This window comes from Bombus flavifrons, chromosome 10 (assembly GCF_040668555.2).
Source record: "Bombus flavifrons isolate JBK064 chromosome 10, iyBomFlav1_principal, whole genome shotgun sequence".
Classification (NCBI taxonomy): Eukaryota; Metazoa; Arthropoda; class Insecta; order Hymenoptera; family Apidae; genus Bombus; species Bombus flavifrons.
Genome location: NC_138451.1, coordinates 7,079,680 through 7,095,925, shown reverse-complemented (window position 1 = coordinate 7,095,925; position 16,246 = coordinate 7,079,680). Strand labels below are relative to the sequence as shown.

The following is a 16,246-nucleotide window of genomic DNA, read 5'->3' as shown; positions in this document are numbered from 1 at the left end:
AAATGTCGATCTTCTCGATAAAACGTTAACTGTTACATGATTCGTTTTCCTTCTTAGCGAACTAATCTATGTATTGACAAATTGTCTATGTAGAACAGATGACACGTCTAACCTCCAAATGCAAAATGTAAGAAAATTCACGGATTCTCTTGACGTTCATGACAACCAATAACAAGATTTTAATATTTTTATTAGAAGTCTTCTTGACATAGTATATGCAAAATTTATACTAAATTTTTTCTTTTTTTAATGTGATTGACAATTGACGTTCAAAAAAAAATTAAAAGGCGACACGTCAAATTCACAATTTGGGAAGATATTTCATATGCGCTAACCTAATAAGATAATCTTTTTAAAGAAAATTTTTAAGAATTTAATCTGTGATTAAATAATAATCGTTAAATTAAACGCTAATTATTGTATATCTATAGGAAATTGCATTGTATTTTTACAACAGTATGATAGAACTCGTTTACACATTTCATGAGAAATGCGTTTTTCGCGAATGTATACCGGTGTCCCTTTGTTTTGAAGTATTCTGCTGCAGATGCCGGTATCTGCTACATAGAGTGCGCACTGGTCAACGACCTATTCCTACCATACAACTATAGTCAACAGATTTAACAGATTTATATACGCTCACGGGTATATTTACATAGCTGTCGTATGTGTTCTTTCTCGACGTGATGCGTACACGATACCGGGAGTCGTTATTAGTTTGAAAGTTCTTGGTCAAGTCGGTTGCATGGCGAAGCAAAGACGTCAAGGTTAGTACACCTTTTTACGTTAAGTCGACCTTCCGAGTACGATGCGGGCTTCGTCACGGTTCGACAATCTGCCTTTATACTGAAACGTTTGACCGTGAATATGAGTCAATTTAATTCAAACATAGAAACATAAACAATCATATCTTCCGGTCAGTTATTTTCTTTCTTTGTTTCTCTTTCTTTGTGTTCAGAAAATTCTTCGATCGACAATCGGTGCCACTACACACGCTGCCTAACGTCTACATGTAAATATATAGTTACGTACGTTTTTGTTGTGTCGACTGAAGACTTCATTTTAAAAGTATATTCGTACATTTGTAACGAATATTAGTCTACAGGGTTGTAAAAATGCTTTCAGTAGAAAGTCATGATTTTTTGTACATTATTTTGTAACATGGATCATAATCATGAATATATATAGCGGCGAATAAAAGAAAGTTCAAGATTGATACACTATGAATTTTGATCTTAAAAAGACAATAAAATCTGCGGGCGGATATTTAAAATGAAACTTCAAACAAGTTAGTGGATAGAGTATACTTAACAGATTAAATAGAAATAATCGAAAATAAAGGAAAATCCACTAAATATTGAATGAAAACGTAACAAAATTAACATTGAATTTATATCTTTTTACAGGTAGAAACACAATTTTAAGAGGAAATTTCATCTTTTCCACGCTTCGGGGAAAGGAAAGTTTTATTTGTTGTATCGTCAATTTTGTTTTATATTATAATATAAAATTATAATTATAAACGATCTTATCTTGAATTTTTGTTTTAATATTATGGAAAATCTGAAACAAGGGTCGAGTTTATAATTATTCACGGCACTGTATATTATGTTTACATAGTGATCGCTCTTATTATTATCTTATTAAATATAAATCCGTTATTAAAATTATTCCAGCTTTTTATATCTTTTATTTTATAAACTTTCTTTTGTCCGCCACTGCATATTACTTTCTCTGTTCAAACTTTTTATCAGCGCGATAGAATACGCAGCGTGGTAGTAAACAGCCTTCGTAGCACATACTTATGCTCGCGTACGATCGAATCGTGACAGAACTGGCAATGAAGCTTTCTACCAAACCCGTGGTCGTGTTCGTATGCAATCGCCAACACAACAACATCGCCTTGTGGTCTAAACCATCAGCGGTTAGAATGTATTTCTTTGTGGCTGCTTTATCGAACGTTGGTTTATCTCGCGGACGCAACGTTGAAGGCTTCTATTGTAATATTTCGTTCGATTCGGTTTAACAAAGGTGGGGGAGAATAGTGTCGGGAGCAAACGAAACATTTAGTAATTGAATGTAGCGAATTAAACAATGGTAGGGTATCGTACGAGCCGACAAATGGGCGTACCACTAGTAGTTTCACCGACAGACCTCCTCTTGATGAAGACTATTACTCATTACACTTCCTGCCCGGCAGAACGCTATCGACTAAAGTGATGAATCACAAGGCTATAAGCAGATCTTCGACTTTATAATTACAATTTAATGAATGCGGCTACGATGATCGTGTGGAACTTCACCTGCTGCTAACCTTGGCATTGTACAACTAAACTTCAGCGCTAACTTACATTTCCAACCAGTCACTTTTTTATGGTTAGACCTGCTCAGTGTTTGATGGATTAAAAGTACATGTTGCGTTTTAACTTATTAGCGGGTTACAAGCGTACACGTGATTGCACATGCATCAATGCATTTAAGTATACATTTGCTAAAGTTGTCATTATAATATTGTTTACCACGTTGGATAGTGGTGGATGAAGTTGTCGGAACTAACTTCCTATGTTCGTTGGAATTTGTATTCGATGACGCGTCAGTTTCTAGTTTTTGTGTAAAGTAGTCTATCGATAATAAACGTATCATGAAAGTAAAGATGTAGAATGTTTAATTATTCAGATTGTTTTTCTTTGGGATTTAAATGACGATACGTTGTTAAGGAATTCTGCGCTACTATTTTCGGAATACTCGTCTTTCCCTGGTGTATCGATAAACATTTAGAAACTTCGTGTATTTTTGAGCTTCTTTCTTTCTTCGTGCTGATAAATTCTTAAAAAATTCGAGATCTTGCTGTTCCTTAACGGTCGATAAATGCTTGAAAATATATTATCTGTTTTCATGTTTTTTTCTTTTTTTTGTTTAAGCGTGAATCGATGAACATATATGTTGTTTTAGTGACTTTTCATATTTTAGACTGATATTGTTTTCTTTCTTATTTTTTTTTTTTTTTACCGTATTTTCACTCTTTTTTTAAGCATTGATTTACCTCGACCCTTTCTCTGACAAAATCGAAATCAAGGTAGCTCGCAATGAAGCCACTAAAAGTACATAGAAAGTTCACGCTATCATAGCTTCTCCGAAATTGTCTGGCTCGAGTTCACACGTGAAAGTTTCACATTTGAACAGAATTTCGAATATAAAATCACTCCGTTGGTCTTTCTCATCAAAACGGTTACGGTTTATATTACGTGAACTACAAATAAATCTTGATTTTTTTTTTAAATACATACATCGTATTAATTTACACTTTTTTTTCTATTCTAGTTTCTCAACGTATTGAAATATGCAGTATTTAATCTGACTTAATTTCGTCTACGAATAATCTGACTCCTTTCTGCGTAGATATATGTAATAGGGTCCAAGCGATTAACCAATCGCGTAAAATCGTCTAATTGGCAAGAGAAGCGTTTCTCCCGAGGACACTCGCTGCGCGAAAGGTAATTTCAAATCATTAACATAACTCAAAGCGAATCGACTGTCGTTCCACGATCAATCAGTGTCTGGTGAAATTACGTTAAACGCTTTACGATGAGAATTGATCGACTCCTGGGTAGTGGCAGTTCCTCACCTAGGACAGATGTCGGTCGATGCAATTCTCTTTCTACGATATTGCGTTAATCCCATGAGAAACATCTATCGAACCTCGGGAAACGTATTGGCTATAGATTACCTGCAATTAATCCTCTGATTTTACCGCAATTTATCTCGTTGAAAGGGAATAATTAATTTCAACTACAACTGTAATATTTGATGATTTATTTGACTTTTGGTTAAAATTTCCGCGATTCGTTGCGTTACTCGATCTACCATTTCATAATAAAAGGAATTAGCACAAGAAATCAACCAGCATCGAACTTTAAACTCGCGTGTAACGAGCGTCATTTAGAATCATAGAGAAACCAAACTGATTAGGATTAATCGTTTTGTTTTCGAGAAACTTAAAGAAAATTAATCAATTTGGCTCGAGTAACCTCGCGGCTTCCGCACATCTTTTCGAATTTGTTTTACAATGTTATCGCAATACTAATACAATGTCAAAGTGTTTCGTTGCGACGCGCGTGATTCGTTCATAAAAGGTTTTCATATCAACATTTCAGACACTTTGGTGAGTCATTGGACGTTAATTTCCATCTGTTGGAAACACGGTGAAGCGATACAGGTTCCGCGATAAATTCGAGGACATTGACGACGTGTTCGGTAGCGTAAAAGTTTTTAGCATAACGTACTCGCTAATTGTCGCGTTAGATGAATCGGAAAAGCTCTTCGACCTTGCGTTACGGCGTTATCGCGTTTGCGTCATAATATTTTCTCGTCAGTGACACACTGAAAAAGGCAGAAATCGCTTTGAATGCTCTTTGTCCCCTTCGTGTACACAGCTGTTCCATTATCGTTGTCTGACGACATCTAAAATATTCTTGCCCTTGTATACACTTGCATACATATACACTCATAAGTATGTATCTGAACACTTTGATCGATTTGTATAATACGAAGTAATAGAAGATGAGTCTTATTAAAGTGCAAAAGTTCTTGGCGAACAGGTATTTTCTTATAGAATCCGAAGAATACAAAATGAAATTATCTAGTAACTCATTATGTTTGGAACATAAATCCTATCTGCCACACATCATTTTATGAATAATTTACACTGCGACTAAGAGGCGACATTTCGTGACTGTAATACGCACTTCTTTTTGTTTGTCTATCGACCATCGTATCTGCGGTTGATACTAAACTAAAACATCATTGGAAAATCATACGAAGATTATATTTTCTGAATACAAATCGTTCATCGTGCATTTTCCATAGGTATTTTATAATACAAACGAATATTCAATTGTAAAGTACATACTAAAATGCGTTAAATATTATAATTAAAAGAGGTACACAAGGAACGGTCAGAACACAGTATATTATACATATTCATGAAGGTCTGTAAATTTATAAGCATATTTTCTAGATAAACATTAATCTTATGTATCATTTCTTACAGTCCCTTTCTCTCTTTCAATTCAAACAGATGATAACCAAAATAAATTGTACTAATGTAATATAAATAAGTATTAATTGTATTTATACAACTATAGAGGAGAATGTTTGTGAAGCTCGTCAATGATTTTGAATTATTAAATATATTGTCTGCGATCTTTTCTTGATTGTTGATTCTAGTTGCTCTTCCGTTTTTCTCCGAGGAAAGTCTCGAAATATCCTAGCTCCAAGGCAATGAATTACCCCGAAATAGAACGTTGTTTCTTTGAAATCGTATCGATCTTCCGCGTCCTCGTCACCTTCTTAACACCGTCGACGCCGCGTTAAATTTAAGATCTCCCCGTGGAAACTTTAGAAATTTCATCGTCGTGCTAATGTCCATCGATTAATCATACGAAAATATCGCTCTCTTACACATTAAACATACTATCGTTAGAAAGTCTGGGACTGTTTGGAATCTTTATCTTTGTTTCGTGTTAGTTTAATGCGAACAATTTTGAAATAATCGTTTCATTTTCAGAGTACTGCGAAAAATATGGCAAAAGGGCAACATGTGAACAATATTGTTACTCACGTTTATCTCATCCTCCCTATATTTTTATCCATTTTTGTAACTTTCTATCAGCAAGCGTCCATTTATTGATATTTCTCCTTTGTTCTACATTATTTGTAACCGAGCTTCGACAAGTAGATAAGTAAAATACTGACGCGTGTTTGTATTAGGAAAACGCGGATGATCGGTATACCAGAAATTGCGCAATTTACTTTCAAACCTAAATTCGTGCCATGTTATCTCTGAAAAAAGTGCTGTAACGTGTTGCGCAACAAACGTGCTTATCATCGTTAATATTTCTGATCCGGTGACTTGACATTTCTGACACGAGGAACACAGGAAGCTGGAAAAAAGAAATATATAATTGTCGTAGCAATTAGCATTTGCAATGATAATTTCTAATAACTTTTACATATATCATTTGGAAAGTGCGAAAATTACATTTACGATGTTATCGTTTCATGAAAAATCATGCTTTGTTTTCTGAATCGATCGTGTGTAATGGTTGAAAGATATCGTGACGGTGACAAATTATAATAATTCGACTAACAAGTCTGCTCGAAGTACGTAATTGCCCGACGATTATTTTTAAACGATTGCCCACCGTAGTCTGGGTAATTTGAACATGTTTGAAAATCATAAAAGGCCGAGACCGAGTGTTTCAAAATATTTACTTTTAATGTTGTGGTAATAGTTTTTACTGATTTTTATATGATAATTATTGAAATTCATTCTTTTTTTTTATTATTCATTCATTTAGATATTTTATTGAATCGTATAATAATGTTATCCCTTTAGTATTAATCCTTTAATTTAGCGTCAATTTTTCTAGATATGTTTTCTTATGGAAAAACCAAGTCCTTGAGTACAACGTTACACGTCGTCGGTAATTCTCCTTTCTCCCAATGTGTATACGAACACAAAGCGAAAGAACCTTCGATCGATCATCGTATCGTGGACATTGGTGTTCCGAAGCATTCTTACTGTCCTTTGCCTTCCCGTATAACAATTTGTATACATTTCAGCGAGGCTCGCTGCGTGGAACGGTTAAGTAAACTTGGTTAGCGCTCTCTAATTTTACGTGCTCGTACGTGGAGGACGGAATAATTGTCATTGGTGTAGGAAGGAACGATTGACATTAATTCAATGACGAAAGGAATGGAATTGAATTGAATTGAATTGGAAATAAAGTACTTTTTGTCGTTCTCTTTCTATTCTTGTTTATGTACACACTCTTCGTGCTTCTTTTAATCTTTTATTATTTTTATTGGCATTGATCTCGTTACTGAAGTAGAAGAATTCCATAACAAGTAATAAAATTATCTTTTTCTTTTTTACTAAGGAATGCTTTTAAACGTTTTTCTAAAAAGCATTCATCCCTGTTATTTGTTTCTTTTCTTTTTTTTAATATGATTAATACGGTAGCCTTGCGATGTTTATAACTTTGTAAGATTTGATTTCTTGAAGAATCGATTTCCTTATTTTTAAATGTCCATCCTTTACGCATGTGTTGTTCGATAAATTTATAAATAAAAGATCTGCCAGTTGATTAAGCAATCTCGTTATAGAATTTTCTGTACTTCGGTACTTTGGGAATTTCCTTTTACTCCCAGAAGTAAAATTACCATTTACAAATTCTATTAAATAATCGAACACGGTAATACAAATAGGGCACGTTAACAGCCATTGAAAGGTCCGTTGGTAATAAATTTTTATCGACAACTCCATCGCAACTTCGAAACCATTTATCATTATTCCTGGTAATTCCACTCACTTAGCCTCTCTGATAGCACTATTTTTCAAAGCCCACAGACAGCCGCTCGTACCTCAACCTTCGAAAATCTACCAGGAATATCTCTGTGTTTCTAATTCACCCACTTTTTCGAAAACATTTTTCTTTTATCCAATCCTCATCAATCTTCACTGTTTCTTAGCTTCGTGTATTAACGTACATTTACCCAAGTCAGTAATTAATCTTTATTTATTTTTGTATTCGATATCGTTTACGTAACCCAGAGTTGCTGCCATTTTTCGCTTGTTAATTCCGATCTGTTTTATAAATAAATATATCAGACTCTTGTTTTATAATTGGAATATATAATGTGAATGCGATTAAATTTATTTTTAAAATGTATCAAACTCCCGTTGCTTTTTTACCATTGCATTGAAGCAACTTAATTAAAGCTATTAGTTCGCTATTGGTGTTTTTAAGTACCAGAGTTTCCTTCAATTTTCGTTAGTGCATAGATTTTCTATACCTCGAAAGCAGTCACGAAGAAATAAATTAATCTGCTGTTATTTCAAAGACAATAAATATTCGTGTCCTTATACCTGTCCCTTAAATATACCTATCCCTTTTAACTCTCATCTCATATTCCTTCTTAAACCACCAAACATATATCACACGTAACTGTAAAGTCCAGGTAAAGCGAACGAAACCATCGCTTTCAGTTAACCCTCGTAAAATCTGAAAAGGTTTCTATGTACCGTTCAGAAGTATTTTGGAAAATATGTACGTTTGAAAACATTTATTAAAATGAACGCACTTTTCTTAAAAGTTCAGCAGAAACAGTTTTTACTATAAGAAATAAGCCGTGATCGTATGTGTTAAAATAAAAATTGTATTGAGAATAGAAAGGTGTGTCGGTATATCTAAAATGAAAAGGCATTTCGTTTCTGGGCTACTAAAACGATTGATAATCGAGTCCATACGAAACCAATATTAGTTTATAACTTACGTCGTACTAAACTCATCGGTCGACAAAATATTAAACCTGTTACGATTCTCGAATGTTGTATGCCTCTATCTCGCTTTACTATCATCGAAATAATAGCACTTCGAACATTTAAAGAGTCTCTTGAGCATAAAATTCAAGTGCGTAACTAACGAACAGCGATAACGTTATAGCAAGATACCTGTACGAATTGCAAGTACAATATATTTCTCCCCGGGAACCGTAATAGATCGAGATATACTGTGTGCAATAACATTTAGTTTCTGGAAAATATTACATTGCATTTGCGCACATGTTTCTATTTCTAGATCATTTGCATCCTTGAAAATTTGTTAGCCTACGAAATTTGCCTTATTTTAATAATTCTAAAAAATTAAATAACCGACGATCACCGGGGCAATCGAACGTGTTGAAGTTGTTCGATCTTTCCAAACATGCTGCAGCAGCTACCACAAACGAAGCTCTGTATACCACCTCGCACCACCCTATCTACTCCAAGAGAATCTTTCTCCCGGAAGTCCACAGCGGACCCTCGTTTCTAGTCTCGTACCATGATAGTCTTGTCGGAAAAACACTTTCAACGCTATTATTATATCGCGACGGAGAGAGTCGAGGCCAATCGATGTCCGGTGCGCGATGAAATAAAGCCGTGCACAAAGGCGGACGCGTCAGGGCGGCAGCGGCGGCGGCGGCGGCGGCAGTGGAGGCAGCGGATCGCTTGCCGATGGTGGAGGGGGAACGGAAGGAAGGAAGGTTGTCCCTCGCTAGCGGCAACCTTCAGCTTCAAGGGTACAGGGCCGTAACCGACGTCCCCTTTGCTTTTTCGCCCTCTTCACTCTTTCCCTTCGTTGGCTTACCGAGCCTGTTTCGTGGAATGCAAAAGCTCGAAAAACGGTCTCACGTCTTCCACGAATTCTTCTTCCTCTATCTTCCGAAGGATCTTACGTTTCTCTGTCTAGATTTCTGTCTTTGACTAATAATAATTTGAAAAGGTTTAAAAAGGTTCCTCGAGTTTCTCGAGTCTGATCCGGTCTATAGATTTCTCATTTGTTTGCTTCTGTTTCTTTGGATTTTTATGCAAGTAGAAGTTGGACACAAGTTGTGGACTAAATTCGTTAGACAGATAACACTCTGTGTTACTCTGATTATGTTATTTTTCATTAACACTTGTGACGATTTGTAGCGTGTCTCTCGTGTCACAAGTATCCAAATTACAATGAACGTTATCATTAATGTCTAGGTTTTATTTCTTTGGTTATTCATAAATGTATATTTGTTGTATAATTTTTTGAATGATTTATTGTATAATTTTTGAATGATTTATTGTATAATTTGTTGAATGATTTATTGTATAATTTGTTGAATGATTTATTGTATAATTTTTTGAATGATCCACTTACACAAATTATAAGAATAAACCCCTCTCTTTTCCTTTAGAATCTTTTGTCTTATGTTCATTCATAATGTTCTGTGAAGCTTCCTGAAAGTTCGAAGGGTCAGGAACACCCCCACCATTTCTCCAATTTCCCTTCCCATTTTTTCCTTGCCGTTGAGGTAAAGTGCAGGTAAAGAGGGTCGATTGAAGGAAGCGATAGACGACGTGTCAGTTTGTAGCGGACTGCCAGATGATTTATTTCGTGCATTGCTTGACGTGTTGGTTTAACAGGATGGAAGTCAGGTTAGTACGAATATTTTCTCGGATTTGAAATTCGCAGTGTTATACGAAGCTTCATGTGACTGTTTTCCTTGCGAGAAAGGAATGAATGTAGAAGAATGTCTGAAGGTCTTGAAGCCGTTTTTGTAGAGACTTTTTGCGCGATGGTGGTTGTGTTAATGGTAGGAGGAAAATGGAGTAGATTAACAAGACATCGTTAGTAAGCACATGAACTATAGGTCATTGTCTTTGATAAGGTTAGAAGAATGACGTGAGGTTGTACGTTAGAAAATGAATGGATTCGTATTACTCAGGAAAAACGGAGAAAAGAGATTTCCACTTCTTCAAATTTGTTTATTCATCAATCGGTAATTATATCTTCCAGCAAGTATAAATTAGTTCACGTAACAGATTAATTTATTTAAAGATTAAAGATTAATCCTAGCTTTTCTTAATACGTAATAAAATTGTATCTTACCAATTCCTCGACCTTCTGCCCTCGATATTTTTATCTACTCGATACGTATATACCTCTTACAGCATCTATGAAATATAAAATAAGAATACTATTAAATATTAAAGAAGACCATGAATAAAAGAAAACTTTTTTCAAGAGCTTCAATATTTTATTAGAAACTTTTCGTCGAATACTTTTAACATAGAAGCTCACAAATTTTCTTTCAGAGGAAAAAGTCTATTATCTTCGTCGTTTCTTCGCTTCTTTCCTTCTTTTTTCAGTGTATACAGGATTCAAAGGTTCGTTCGAAAATCTTACAATAGCATTTTTGTGGAAAGATTTTCTTTGTAAACGGCAACCGTATTTTCGTACACTCTCTCCCTCCTGTTTCTTTCTTTTTGCCCGGCGTATACGTAGAACGATACCCAATGTCAATAGACCCTCACCACTTCTCACTTCTTCCTCGAAACGTTAAGGGTGGCCAACACGTGGGTGTGTCTGCGTCTGAAATGGTTTGTCGACGATGGTCGGTTCTCTCCGAGGAATTCCTGGGCCTGTTTGCTTGATCGAGGATCGAATGTGGATGAGTTTCGTGAAAACGGAGAAATGTCGATAGTATTTATATCCATTTATGGGAAGTTTGAGGGTGCCGGAATAGACAGAATATTCGCAATATGTAGAAATATCACGAAAGAAATTATTTGTTGGACGAAACATATTTCTACTTAGATCCCATATTTCTTTTTTTCTTTTTTCTTTCTTTTTTCTTTCTTTTTTTAACTGTATAAATAATAATACGAGTCTGCGTTATTATCGGTACATTGTTTCCTAACTATCGATCTTATCATCAAAAAAAGCGGAAGAAGAAAGTTTGTACGGTCGTTTCGAAATTCCTCCGAATCGATTCTCTTCAGTATACTCTTGATCGAGAAGTTACAGCCAAGGGCTAAAGCATCTAAGTCGAGCTTCCTCGCTCGGCGTAAAGTTTCGCCCTTGTTCTCCAATTAACCCGAATTGCACTCTGGCCTGGGAGCCGGACAAAAGCTCCTGCACAGTGGTTCACAACTTGGAACAGTGATTCCAGTATTATCGAACACGTAGCAAATTACGCGATTAACCTTCGATTAGAGTCGGTCAGCTATAATCCTGCTATTCCTGTTTTTAGGAATACGATTAAGGAAATGGAAACCAGATAGAAATTTGTCACTCTAATTAATACGTGCTTTGCTTTGGACATTTTTGATATATCGATAAAAAGAGCTAATGATGTCACGAACACTATCTTCTAAATTTACCTTGAAATCTAGCATTATTTATGTGAGCTTGCTGTAGAAACTGAATTTATGGATGTAAATCATTTTTGCTTCTTAAGAATCGTATATTAATCGTGTACTTGCGTAACGAGACGTAGAAACAGAGCAAAAAATAGAGTCTTAGCGTCACTTTAGCTTACGAAGGACTCGTGTAACATCCTAATTACCTAATTACCTAAAGAAAAAAAACGATAAGTATTTACCAAAGACTTAGTAAACTCCTCTAATAGATAGTCTCACGTTGTCATTGTCCAAATGGTCGACAAATTCTATACCCTTGAGGATAATGGTGTTACGTGTTCTAACAGTGAAATAGATCCCCTTTGTGTGGCTCTTGTGGCCTGTCGAAGTTCGTAGGCATTTTCTCGAAAGGCAGCCGGAGAGAAGAGATTTCTTTTATACCTGGGGGAGCGGAGAACTTAACTCGCCAGGACTGCCGTTGGTCGGTTGGTCGTCCTTCTAGGGCCATAGGGCTTCTTTTCTCCTGTTGGTTCTGGCGTGTTATATCCTGCCAAGGGCAGGGAAGCTCCCTGGACCCCGACTTGTTTCCAACAGAGGCCACTGGCCCCGCTACGTGGGATATACCGGACGACCTTGGGCCTCATGGCCAATTTGCGAGGTCCATTCCCTCCAGATGGGCCCTTACGGCCGGCTTATTAGCCACCAAGTCACTCGACTGCTCCTCCGGTCCACGGAATCCTCCACGAACGTCGCGGTTTTCGGCGAGAACAACCTCCTTTTTGCTTCTCGTGTTTCGAGCCGCCTCACGAGTAATTCTGTGGTTTACCGGGCATCGGTGGAAATTTCAAGGGACGCGTGTCATGAATAATGAATGAACGTCTGGAGTTTGTGAATAGAGAGCGAAATTAAAGTGAAATTTTGGGTGTCTGTGGTGATTCCCGCGGTAGATCCTTGCTACAATAGGACTAGTAAACATTTAAAATCGTGGAACAGAGGTTTCTGGTTTGTCAAATTTTAGGTGCCTTCGGAATGATCTATGTGGTAGTTTGGGGTCAATGAAAATTTAGAGTCGAAGAATAGAAAATAATAGTTGAGTTTGTGATAAGAGTTTTAGAGTTTAGAGTGACAAGGTTCACGGATATAAATAATGTGAATCGAAGTTTAAGTTTTCTGTCACGTTTTCAAAGTAGATTTAATCAACTCTATCCATTTTGAACGTCCCGTTGTTCGGTTCTTTAAACTCGAAATCATGAATAATTGTTTGCGCTCTATTCGAGTTACCCTGTTAACTCGTTTTACGTCATAAAAATGTTATTAACACTAACAAAAGTTCGACCTCCCGAGTACTTCAATCTTTAACCTTTACATTTGCATATACCGTACGATCATTGCGATTGCTCATGACTTTTTCGGATGTTCGTAGCGATTCATGGCGATTTTTAGTGAAGTCGTCAATTCTTAACTATTCTTGGGCATTCTTGACATCTTTCTGCGATCCTTGGTTACTCGCGATGAATTGTGATAACTGTCGGTTCCATCAAAATGATAAATCCTCTTGCGTCGTGTTATCCTCAAGTGTCGGATGACATTACGCGACAAGTATCAAATCACCGTATCCGAGAAGGTTAGAAGCCAAAGGTTTACAGCTTACAGTGAAGTATCTAAATCTACTTACAAAAGCAACATTTTCATTTTGTCGTTCATTCTTGTTTATTCGACAAAAGTTTCGTCTTTCTTTGGATTCCTACGCGTCGTGGCAAACGTGACACGATACGTGTTAAACGTAATCATCGTTTAACAATTTCTTCACACGTACATCGTGATATAAAGAAATATACATGTGAAAAGAAAAGAAAATAATGATAGAATCGAATAATCGAAGACATAGGACGTGAATCGAGTCACGTTCGCGCGGCGTACCATTGAAACGTCGTAAATAGCGAGCGAATATAGCGAAGAGAACGATGCACGACTCATCCTGGAATTCTTTGAAAGTCCACCCGGCAGTTCTGTCATTACGGAAACGCAGCCCGAGTACCTAATTGCGGTGAACAGATACAGAAGCACTGGCTGACTTGGAAATATCACGTGCGCCGTGCACTTGTACGTTTGACGGTAATTTAAGTCTCCTTACCGATCATTAGTTGTTGTTAACTCAGTTCCAGTACGTGTTAGCCACCTTGATTTTAACTACACAAAAAAGTGTTATCTTGATGCTTTTCGATCATTTTTCTTCGTTAATCCTTTTTATTTAGTTCTTAAAGCAGAAATGAAAGCTTTGGGTTGAGTAACCTTTTATTTTCAGCATGATTTACTGATTGTGAGGTGTTTCGTTTAATCTTTACCATAATATCTACCATTTAATACGTTTAATAAAGCAATGGATATTTGATTAATAGTCAGTGAGTGTGTTACTGACGAACAATTTAAAATATTCGTGCGTGTGTGAGAATATCGTTTTATTCCAACAGAATAAAGATTAGAATTACGAAGTAGGTTGTTTCTACGATATACAAATGGAAGAAAATCTGCTTTACTTATTTTCTTAATCGTTTATTCTGTAGTTTGGAAAGTGATCAATTTACGTGTTACGAGATTCTTTTACTTTTGATACCAGCGAATCTTTGTAACACAGATTCCTCATGAAATTTGGTATTTACGTATAATGGGAAATTTATGGAGCGATTATTTTTATGGAATAACGAGACTATTCTCACAAAATAGGAAATTTATTAATACCATGGATATCTGTAATGGGAATCCCATGCGTGGAATAGATAATGTTCTCTCGGAGTAGTAAATAGATTAAAATCTTTAGTAACAATGTTATGAAACTAGCTGTTCTCATAATCGAGACAATGGAAAATTTTTTCGTATTAACGTGTTATAGATTCATTTCTTTCAGCTTACCTTGGTATTTTAATCGAAATGTAACTGAATATAATTTATTCGGTAATAGTTCGATGGGATGCAATTTGTTGCGATGACACTCTCCGATATTCATGGAATTTAAATGCCAGTTAAATAATTGAGAAGATGACGCACGAAATGGCAGAAAGGGGGAAAGAAGAAAGAACGAGAAAAATAAGAAAAACAGGGATGAAAATACGATTTAGATTTAACTCGCGCAATGCAAAGCTATTACTGTTTACGTTGTCTCATTAAACTTTTATTAACCTGAAAAGAAAGAAGAAAAAGAAAGGATGAACGCTACATTGACCTTTGCATCAATGATAATTCCGCTGACGTGAGTCACATTAATATGCATCGTTCTAATCTGCATGTCTAGGATTCATCGATGCCCGTTGGACTTCTCTTAGATTTTACTGGTAGTTACTACGTTCCTGGCGAAATGATTTCGAGGAAATGATTTATCTTTCGTTTACGTAATATGAGTCTAATCAAGTGCGCAACAGCTTTGATATTGAGTGATACTACGACTAATTTTGGGAAAATCCGACGTTGTGAAGGTATCGCTTCCAAGATATTATATTTATCTTTGCCTGAAATTCTATCGTAGAATCTAATTTGTTACAATTAGACGAGCCACTTAGAGAGCCATTTCGATTTAACTTTTTATTTTCTTTTTTTTTCTTTAGAATCATTTGCATCCTTAGAATTGTTGCGCGATCTAAGCAATCTCGACTCGTTTTATTTACATGCGTTGATTGACGATGCTACTCGATGCTTCGAAGCATCGCAATACGGAAGCTACTGTGTCTTAACATCGATTTGCATTAAAATTATAATCGTAACTAAATGCTCCGACGGTGGTTTCTATCCTTTTTCCCCGTTCGTACAAATTTCGCCAACATATAAAATTTATCCGACACGACATTTGACCGATATTTACACCCACGTACTAGGAACATCGAGACTCGCTCACCTGTCGTTGAGAACCGCTGTAATACGTCAATTCGAATCAATCCATCTTACTCTGTCAAAAACATTTGCCAATGTATTCGACGGAACAGAAGGTAAAATCGACGCGCGAGACAGGATACTCTAACAGCGCAAAACGAATCAAGCAATTTGAACGTGAAGCGACGTCAGAGCGGTGCGCGAACCGTTGCGTTGGTTTCCTGGGTGTCGCTGTCGCGCGACACGTGTCCATTACGGTCTCAATGTCAACGTATGTAGAGGCACGTAAACGGTGTACAGTTGGCCGTTTTATCGAATTTTATCGTCAGACATGAGTCCTACGCGTGAAAAGAACGCCGCGTTCCGTCTCACGGACGAACTGGTTCTTCTCTTCTCTTCTCTTCTCTTCTCTTTTCTTTTCCTTGGACGCGGCCCGTGCGTGGTTATGTTTGCGCTACACACGTGGCTTTCCGTGTGTGTCGATCGGTGTGCTGAACAGCGATTGTGTGTCGGTGTGTCTTCTTTCACGTCCTCCGTTTTCTGCGCGCGTTGTCCCGACGCGGCGCGTAGCGACAAGCTGGCGCGTGCGAAACGCTCGCGCGCGCACCACCGAGTCGTCGCCGCGCCCTTGAAGAGAGTTAGCCTTTGTCTTATCACAGTCAGCTT

At 36.7% G+C, this 16,246-nt stretch overlaps 3 protein-coding genes across 9 annotated transcripts in view; all 3 read left to right on the top strand.

The window, feature by feature from the left end:
- Nucleotides 1-1,576, top strand: part of Orc2 (origin recognition complex subunit 2) — a 90,893-nt gene extending 89,317 nt beyond the window's left edge. Inside the window, exon 13 of the mRNA XM_069122024.1 lies at nt 1,407-1,576. The gene's annotated coding sequence lies outside the window, so the exon portion shown is untranslated. The remainder of the gene's footprint in view (nt 1-1,406) is intronic.
- The window catches only part of LOC138184248 (uncharacterized), an 83,927-nt gene that overhangs the window by 24,109 nt on the left and 43,572 nt on the right, over nt 1-16,246 (top strand). The gene's annotated exons all lie outside the window — the stretch shown is intronic.
- rdx (BTB/POZ and MATH domain-containing protein rdx) overlaps nt 1-16,246 on the top strand; it is a 44,520-nt gene that overhangs the window by 1,012 nt on the left and 27,262 nt on the right. Inside the window, exon 1 of one of the 7 annotated variants that reach the window (XM_069122033.1) lies at nt 697-767. The exons of 5 other annotated variants lie outside the window; for them this stretch is intronic. The gene's annotated coding sequence lies outside the window, so the exon portion shown is untranslated. Of the gene's footprint in view, nt 1-696; nt 768-3,369; nt 3,495-16,246 lie in introns of those variants that run through there. One more of the 7 variants, XM_069122032.1, reaches the window with a different exon arrangement.